The 8,853-nt window shown below is 46.2% G+C and overlaps 1 protein-coding gene across 1 annotated transcript in view; it reads right to left on the reverse strand.

Moving 5' to 3' along the window:
- LOC115116153 (retinal-specific phospholipid-transporting ATPase ABCA4-like) overlaps positions 1–7,276 on the reverse strand; it is a 206,345-nt gene extending 199,069 nt beyond the window's left edge. The window contains exon 1 of the mRNA XM_065013791.1: positions 6,631–7,276. The gene's annotated coding sequence lies outside the window, so the exon portion shown is untranslated. The remainder of the gene's footprint in view (positions 1–6,630) is intronic.
- Positions 7,277–8,853: the final 1,577 nt, after the last annotated feature.

Genomic DNA, 8,853 nt, shown 5'->3' on the forward strand with positions numbered 1-8,853 from the left:
TCAAATCAGGTCATTTGGACTGGAGAGGAATACTGCCATAAATCCTAATTAACATTATAGGTCAAGAAGGTCCAGCAGCACTGATGTCCCAAACCTGTCATCCTGTCATCCTGCCATCCTGTCATCCTGTCATCCTGTCATCCTGCCATCCAGTCATCCTGTCATCCTGTCATCCTGTCATCCTGCCATCCTGTCATCCAGTCATCCTGTCATCCTGTCATCCATCCTGCCATCCAGTCATCCAGTCATCCTGTCATCCAGTCATCCTGTCATCAAGTCATCCTGTCATCCTGTCATCCTGCCATCCTGTCATCCAGTCATCCTGTCATCCTGTCATCCATCCTGCCATCCAGTCATCCTGCCATCCTGTCATCCTGTCATCCTGCCATCCTGTCATCCTGCCATCCTGCCATCCTGTCATCCTGTCATCCTGCCATCCTGCCATCCTGTCATCCTGCCATCCTGTCATCCTGTCATCCATCCTGCCATCCTGTCATCCTGTCATCCATCCTGCCATCCTGTCATCCTGCCATCCTGTCATCCTGTCATCCTGTCATCCATCCTGTCATCCTGTCATCCTGTCATCCATCCTGCCATCCTGTCATCCATCCTGCCATTCTGTCATCCTGTCATCCATCCTGCCATCCTGCCATCCTGTCATCCTGCCATCCTGTCATCCTGTCATCCATCCTGTCATCCATCCTGTCATCCTGCCATCCTGCCATCCTGTCATCCAGTCATCCATCCTGTCATCCTGTCATCCATCCTGCCATCCTGTCATCCATCCTGCCATCCTGTCATCCATCCTGCCATCCAGTCATCCTGTCATCCATCCTGCCATCCTCTCATCCTGTCATCCTGCCATCCTGTCATCCTGTCATCCATCCTGTCATCCTGTCATCCTCTCATCCTGCCATCCTGTCATCCTGTCATCCATCCTGCCATCCTGCCATCCTCTCATCCTGTCATCCTGTCATCCTGTCATCCTGCCATCCTGTCATCCTGTCATCCATCCTGTCATCCTGTCATTCATCCTGCCATCCTGTCATCCTGCCATCCTACCATCCTGTCATCCTGTCATCCTGTCATCCTGCCATCCTGTCATCCATCCTGTCATCCTGTCATCCTGTCATCCATCCTGCCATCCTGTCATCCTGTCATCCATCCTGCCATCCTGTCATCCATTCTGCCATCCTCTCATCCTGTCATCCTGTCATCCAGTCATCCTGCCATCCTCTCATCCTGCCATCCTGTCATCCTGTCATACTGTCATCCTGTCATCCATCCTGTCATCCTGTCATCCTGTCATCCATCCTGTCATCCTGTCATCCATCCTGCCATCCTGTCATCCTGCCATCCTGAACTTCCTCTCATCCTGCCATCCTGTCATCCTGTCATCCTGCCATCCTCTCATCCTGCCATCCTGTCATCCTGTCATACTGTCATCCTGTCATCCTGTCATCCTGCCATCCTGTCATCCTGTCATCCATCCTGCCATCCTGTCATCCTGTCATCCTGCCATCCTGTCATCCTGCCATTGCCAAACCCAACCAGCCAAATGTACCAGAAAATGTCCACCGTAACAACACAAGAATCAACACAGTAACTAGCCCTGTCCAGAGACAAGGAAGGAATCAACACAGTAACTAGCCCTGTCCAGAGACAAGGAAGGAATCAGCACAGTAACTAGCCCTGTCCAGAGACAAGGAAGGAATCAACACAGTAACTAGCCCTGTACAGAGACAAGGAAGGAATCAACACAGTAACTAGCCCTGTCCAGAGACAAGGAAGGAATCAACACAGTAACTAGCCCTATACAGAGACATGATAAACATTCAACACAGTAACTAGCCCTGTCCAGAGACAAGGAAGGAATCAGCACAGTAACTAGCCCTGTACAGAGACAAGGAAGGAATCAACACAGTAACTAGCCCTGTACAGAGACAAGGAAGGAATCAACACAGTAACTAGCCCTGTCCAGAGACAAGGAAGGAATCAGCACAGTAACTAGCCCTGTCCAGAGACAAGAAGGAAGGAATCAACACAGTAACTAGCCCTGTCCAGAGACAAGGAAGGCATCAACACAGTAACTAGCCCTATCCAGAGACAAGGAAGGAATCAACACAGTAACTAGCCCTGTCCAGAGACAAGGAAGGAATCAGCACAGTAACTAGCCCTGTACAGAGACAAGGAAGGAAACAACACAGTAACTAGCTCTGTCCAGGAACAAGGAAGGAATCAACACAGTAACTAGCCCTGTACAGAGACAAGGAAAGAATCAACACAGTAACTAGCCCTGTCCAGAGACAAGGAAGGAATCAACACAGTAACTAGCCCTGTCCAGAGACAAGGAAGGAATCAGCACAGTAACTAGCCCTGTACAGAGACATGGACAGAATCAACACAGTAACTAGCCCTGTACAGAGACAAGGAAGGAATCAGCACAGTAACTAGCCCTGTACAGAGACAAGGAAGGAATCAACACAGTAACTAGCCCTGTACAGAGACAAGGAAGGAATCAACACAGTAACTAGCCCTGTCCAGAGACATGATAAAGAATCAACACAGTAACTAGCCCTGTCCAGAGACAAGGAAGGAATCAACACAGTAACTAGCCCTGTCCAGAGACAAGGAAGGAATCAACACAGTAACTAGCCCTGTCCAGAGGCAAGGAAGGAATCAACACAGTAACTAGCCCTGTCCAGAGACAAGGAAGGAATCAACACAGTAACTAGCCCTGTCCAGAGACAAGGAAGGAATCAGCACAGTAACTAGCCCTGTACAGAGACATGGACAGAATCAACACAGTAACTAGCCCTGTACAGAGACAAGGAAGGAATCAGCACAGTAACTAGCCCTGTACAGAGACAAGGAAGGAATCAACACAGTAACTAGCCCTGTACAGAGACAAGGAAGGAATCAACACAGTAACTAGCCCTGTCCAGAGACATGATAAAGAATCAACACAGTAACTAGCCCTGTCCAGAGACAAGGAAGGAATCAACACAGTAACTAGCCCTGTCCAGAGACAAGGAAGGAATCAACACAGTAACTAGCCCTGTCCAGAGGCAAGGAAGGAATCAACACAGTAACTAGCCCTGTCCAGGGACAAGGAAGGAATCAACACAGTAACTAGCCCTGTCCAGAGACAAGGAAGGAATCAACACAGTAACTAGCCCTGTACAGAGACAAGGAAGGAATCAACACAGTAACTAGCCCTGTCCAGAGACAAGGAAGGAATCAACACAGTAACTAGCCCTGTCCAGAGACAAGGAAGGAATCAACACAGTAACTAGCCCTGTCCAGAGACATGATAAAGAATCAACACAGTAACTAGCCCTGTCCAGAGACAAGGAAGGAATCAACACAGTAACTAGCCCTGTCCAGGGACATGATAAAGAATCAACACAGTAACTAGCCCTGTACAGAGACAAGGAAGGAATCAACACAGTAACTAGCCCTGTCCAGAGACAAGGAAGGAATCAACACAGTAACTAGCCCTGTCCAGAGACAAGGAAGGAATCAACACAGTAACTAGCCCTGTCCAGAGACAAGGAAGGAATCAACACAGTAACTAGCCCTGTCCAGAGACATGATAAACATTCAACACAGTAACTATGCCCTGTCCAGAGACAAGGAAGGAATCAACACAGTAACTAGCCCTGTCCAGAGACAAGGAAGGAATCAACACAGTAACTAGCCTTGTCCAGAGACAAGGAAGGAATCAACACAGTAACTAGCCCTGTCCAGAGACAAGGAAGGAATCAACACAGTAACTAGCCCTGTCCAGAGACAAGGAAGGAATCAACACAGTAACTAGCCCTGTCCAGAGACAAGGAAGGAATCAGCACAGTAACTAGCCCTGTCCAGAGACAAGGAAGGAATCAGCACAGTAACTAGCCCTGTCCAGAGACAAGGAAGGAATCAACACAGTAACTAGCCCTGTCCAGAGACATGATAAAGAATCAACACAGTAACTAGCCCTGTACAGAGACATGATAAAGAATCAGCACAGTAACTAGCCCTGTACAGAGACAAGGAAGGAATCAACACAGTAACTAGCCCTGTCCAGAGACAAGGAAGGAATCAACACAGTAACTAGCCCTGTCCAGAGACAAGGAAGGAATCAACACAGTAACTAGCCCTGTACAGAGACATGATAAAGAATCAACACAGTAACTAGCCCTGTCCAGAGACAAGGAAGGAATCAACACAGTAACTAGCCCTGTCCAGAGACAAGGAAGGAATCAACACAGTAACTAGCCCTGTCCAGAGACATGATAAAGAATCAACACAGTAACTAGCCCTGTCCAGAGACAAGGAAGGAATCAACACAGTAACTAGCCCTGTCCAGAGACATGGAAGGAATCAACACAGTAACTAGCCCTGTCTAGAGACAAGGAAGGAATCAACACAGTAACTAGCCCTGTCCAGAGACATGATAAAGAATCAACACAGTAACTAGCCCTGTCCAGAGACAAGGAAGGAATCAACACAGTAACTAGCCCTGTCCAGAGACATGGAAGGAATCAACACAGTAACTAGCCCTGTCCAGAGACAAGGAAGGAATCAACACAGTAACTAGCCCTGTCCAGAGACAAGGAAGGAATCAACACAGTAACTAGCCCTGTCCAGAGACATGATAAAGAATCAACACAGTAACTAGCCCTGTACAGAGACAAGGAAGGAATCAACACAGTAACTAGCCCTATACAGAGACAAGGAAGGAATCAACACAGTAACTAGCCCTGTCCAGAGACAAGGAAGGAATCAATACAGTAACTAGCCCTGTCCAGAAACAAGGAAGGAATCAACACAGTAACTAGCCCTGTCCAGAGACAAGGAAGGAATCAACACAGTAACTAGCCCTGTCCAGAGACAAGGAAGGAATCAACACAGTAACTAGCCCTGTCCAGAGACAAGGAAGGAATCAACACAGTAACTAGCCCTGTCCAGAGACAAGGAAGGAATCAACACAGTAACTAGCCCTGTCCAGAGACATGATAAAGAATCAACACAGTAACTAGCCCTGTCCAGAGACAAGGAAGGAATCAACACAGTAACTAGCCCTGTCCAGAGACAAGGAAGGAATCAACACAGTAACTAGCCCTGTCCAGAGACATGATAAAGAATCAACACAGTAACTAGCCCTGTACAGAGACAAGGAAGGAATCAACACAGTAACTAGCCCTGTCCAGAGACATGGAAGGAATCAACACAGTAACTAGCCCTGTCCAGAGACATGATAAGGAATCAACACAGTAACTAGCCCTGTACAGAGACAAGGAAGGAATCAACACAGTAACTAGCCCTGTCCAGAGACAAGGAAGGAATCAGCACAGTAACTAGCCCTGTCCAGAGACATGATAAGGAATCAACACAGTAACTAGCCCTGTCCAGAGACAAGGAAGGAATCAACACAGTAACTAGCCCTGTCCAGAGACAAGGAAGGAATCAACACAGTAACTAGCCCTGTCCAGAAACAAGGAAGGAATCAACACAGTAACTAGCCCTGTCCAGAGACAAGGAAGGAATCAGCACAGTAACTAGCCCTATACAGAGACAAGGAAGGAATCAACACAGTAACTAGCCCTGTACAGAGACAAGGAAGGAATCAGCACAGTAACTAGCCCTGTCCAGAGACAAGAAAGGAATCAACACAGTAACTAGCCCTGTCCAGATACAAGAAAGGAATCAATACAGTAACTAGCCCTGTCCAGAGACAAGAAAGGAATCAACACAGTAACTAGCCCTGTCCAGAGACAAGGAAGGAATCAATACAGTAACTAGCCCTGTCCAGAAACAAGGAAGGAATCAACACAGTAACTAGCCCTGTACAGAGACATGATAAAGAATCAACACAGTAACTAGCCCTGTACAGAGACATGGAAGGAATCAACACAGTAACTAGCCCTGTCCAGAGACATGGAAGGAATCAACACAGTAACTAGCCCTGTCCAGAGACAAGGAAGGAATCAGCACAGTAACTAGCCCTGTCCAAAGACAAGGAAGGAATCAACACAGTAACTAGCCCTGTACAGAGACAAGGAAGGAATCAACACAGTAACTAGCCCTGTCCAGAGACAAGGAAGGAATCAGCACAGTAACTAGCCCTGTCCAGAGACAAGGAAGGAATCAACACAGTAACTAGCCCTGTACAGAGACAAGAAGGAAGGAATCAACACAGTAACTAGCCCTGTCCAGAGACAAGGAAGGAATCAACACAGTAACTAGCCCTGTACAGAGACAAGGAAGGAATCAACACAGTAACTAGCCCTATACAGAGACATGGAAGGAATCAACACAGTAACTAGCCCTATACAGAGACAAGGAAGGAATCAGCACAGTAACTAGCCCTGTCCAGAGACAAGGAAGGAATCAGCACAGTAACTAGCCCTGTACAGAGACATGATAAACATTCAACACAGTAACTAGCCCTGTACAGAGACATGATAAACATTCAACACAGGAATGTATCCCTATGTCTGAATGTCAATACGGTATAGTTTGTTTAAGGTGAATTATCAATGATTTAGGGCCTTATAATTTGTCCATTTGACCTAGGCCCATGGACTGCTTGACCCTATACAGTGAACTCATCTACCAAGACAGAACCAATTACATCCTTACCTCTAGGAGACAGATGGAGAAATCATACATCTAGAGAAATAATGTAATAAAGGCAATATAATCCCAGACGTTGAAGCTGTAAGTAAAGCTCTTCTCATCAGTCCCAGTTACCCATCTTTCCTTCGGTCCCAGTTATCTCTCTTCTCTTCAGTCCCAGTTACGGCTCTTCTCTTCAGTCCCAGTTACGGCTCTTCTCTTCAGTCCCAGTTACGGCTCTTCTCTTCAGTCCCAGTTATCTCTCTTCTCTTCAGTCCCAGTCATCTCTCTTCTCTTCAGTCCCAGTTATCTCTCTTCTCTTCAGTCCCAGTTATCGCTCTTCTCTTCAGTCCCAGTTACCAATCTTTTCTTCAGTCGGCAGAACAGTAGCCTACGGGATAAAGCTTTGGACTACTAGCCGAAAGGTTGCAAGATTGAATCCCTGAGCTGACAAGGTACAAATCTGTTGAACAAGGCAGTTAACTCACTGTTCCTAGGCTGTCGTTGGAAATAAGAATTTGTTCGGGTTAAATTAAAAGTCTCAGTTTACTGCTCTTCTCTTCAGTCCCAATTACCTCTCTTCTCTCTTCTTCAGTCCCAGTCGCCGCTCTCTTCTTCAGTCCCAGTTGCCGCTCCTCTCCTCTCTTTACTGTTGTCTGCGTAAAGGCAGCTGTCTTCTTGCAGGTTAGTAACACTCCTCCTTAATCCCATTCCCTTAATCTCCTCGTCCTAGTCCTGAGGCAGCTCAACATGCACAGCCACAGGAGCAACAGAAAAGAAAACAGTCATCCATTTTGTTTCAGACCTGTAACTGTGACGAATCATTGACTAAACATGACTGCTGTGGGGTTGTTGAAGTTGTTATCACGTTGTTTGAGTTGTGATGTTTAAGAGTTAAATGGCTATGCTGGGGAGCTACAGTTGAAGTTGGAAGTTTACATACACCTTAGCCAAATACATTTAAACTCAGTGTTTTCACAATTTAATCCTAGTAAAAATGTCGTGTCTTAGGTCAGTTAGGATCACCACTTTATTTTAAGAATGTGAAATGTCAGAATAATAGTAGAGAGAATTATTTCATCAGATTCCCAGTGGGTCAGAGGTTCACATACACTCAATTATTATTTGGTAGCATTGCCCTTAAATTGCTTAAATTGGGTCAAACGTTTCAGGTAGTCTTCCACAAGATTCCCACAATGAATTGGGTGAATTTTGGCCCATTCCTCCTGACAGAGCTGGTGTAACTGAAACAGGTTTGTAGGCCTCCTTGCTCGCACACGCTTTTTCAGTTCTGCCCACAAATTTTCTATTGGACTGAGGTCAGGGCCATGTGATGGCCACTCGAATACCTTGACTTTGTTGTCCTTAAGCCATTTTGCCACAACTTTGGAAGTTTCCTTTGGGGCATTGTCCATTTGGAAGACCCATTTGCGACCAAGCTTTAACTTCCTGACAGATGTCTTGAGATGTTGCTTCAATATATCCACATAATTTTCTTTCATCATGATGCCAACTATTTCGTTAAGTGAACCAGTCCCTCCTGCAGAAAAGCAACCCCACAACATGATGCTGCCACCCCCGTGCTTCACAGTTGGGATGGTGTTCTTCGGCTTGCAAGCCTCCCCCTATTTCTTCCAAACATAACGATGGTCATTATGGCCAAACAGTTCAATTTTTGTTTCATCAGACCAGAGGACATATCTCCAAAAAGTACGATCTTTGTCCCCATGTGCAGTTGCAAACCGTAGTCTGGCTTTTTTATGGCAGTTTTGGAGCAGTGGCTTCTTCCTTGATGAGTGTACTTTCAGGTTATGTCGATATAGGACTTGATTTACTGTGGATATAGATACTGTTGTACCTGTTTCCTCCAGCATCTTCACAAGGTCCTTTGCTGTTGTTCTGGGATTGATTTGCACTTTTCGCACCAAAGTACGTTCATCTCTAGGAGACAGAACGCGTCTCCTTCCTGAGGGGTATGACGTCTGCGTGGTCCCATGGTGTTTATACTTGTTTATTGTTTGTACAGATGAACGCGGTACCTTCAGGCATTTGGACATTTCTCCCAAGGATGAACCAGACTTGTGGAGGTCTACAATTTTTGGCTGATTTCACTTGTGGAGGTCTTGGCTTATTTCTTTTGATTTCCCCATGATGTCAAGCAAAAAGTCACTGAGTTTGAAGGTAGGCCTTGAAATACATCCACAGATACACCTCCAATTGACTCAAATCAGAAGCTTCTAAAGCCAT

The sequence above is a fragment of the Oncorhynchus nerka genome, linkage group LG9b, assembly GCF_034236695.1.
Source record: "Oncorhynchus nerka isolate Pitt River linkage group LG9b, Oner_Uvic_2.0, whole genome shotgun sequence".
NCBI lineage: Eukaryota > Metazoa > Chordata > Actinopteri > Salmoniformes > Salmonidae > Oncorhynchus > Oncorhynchus nerka.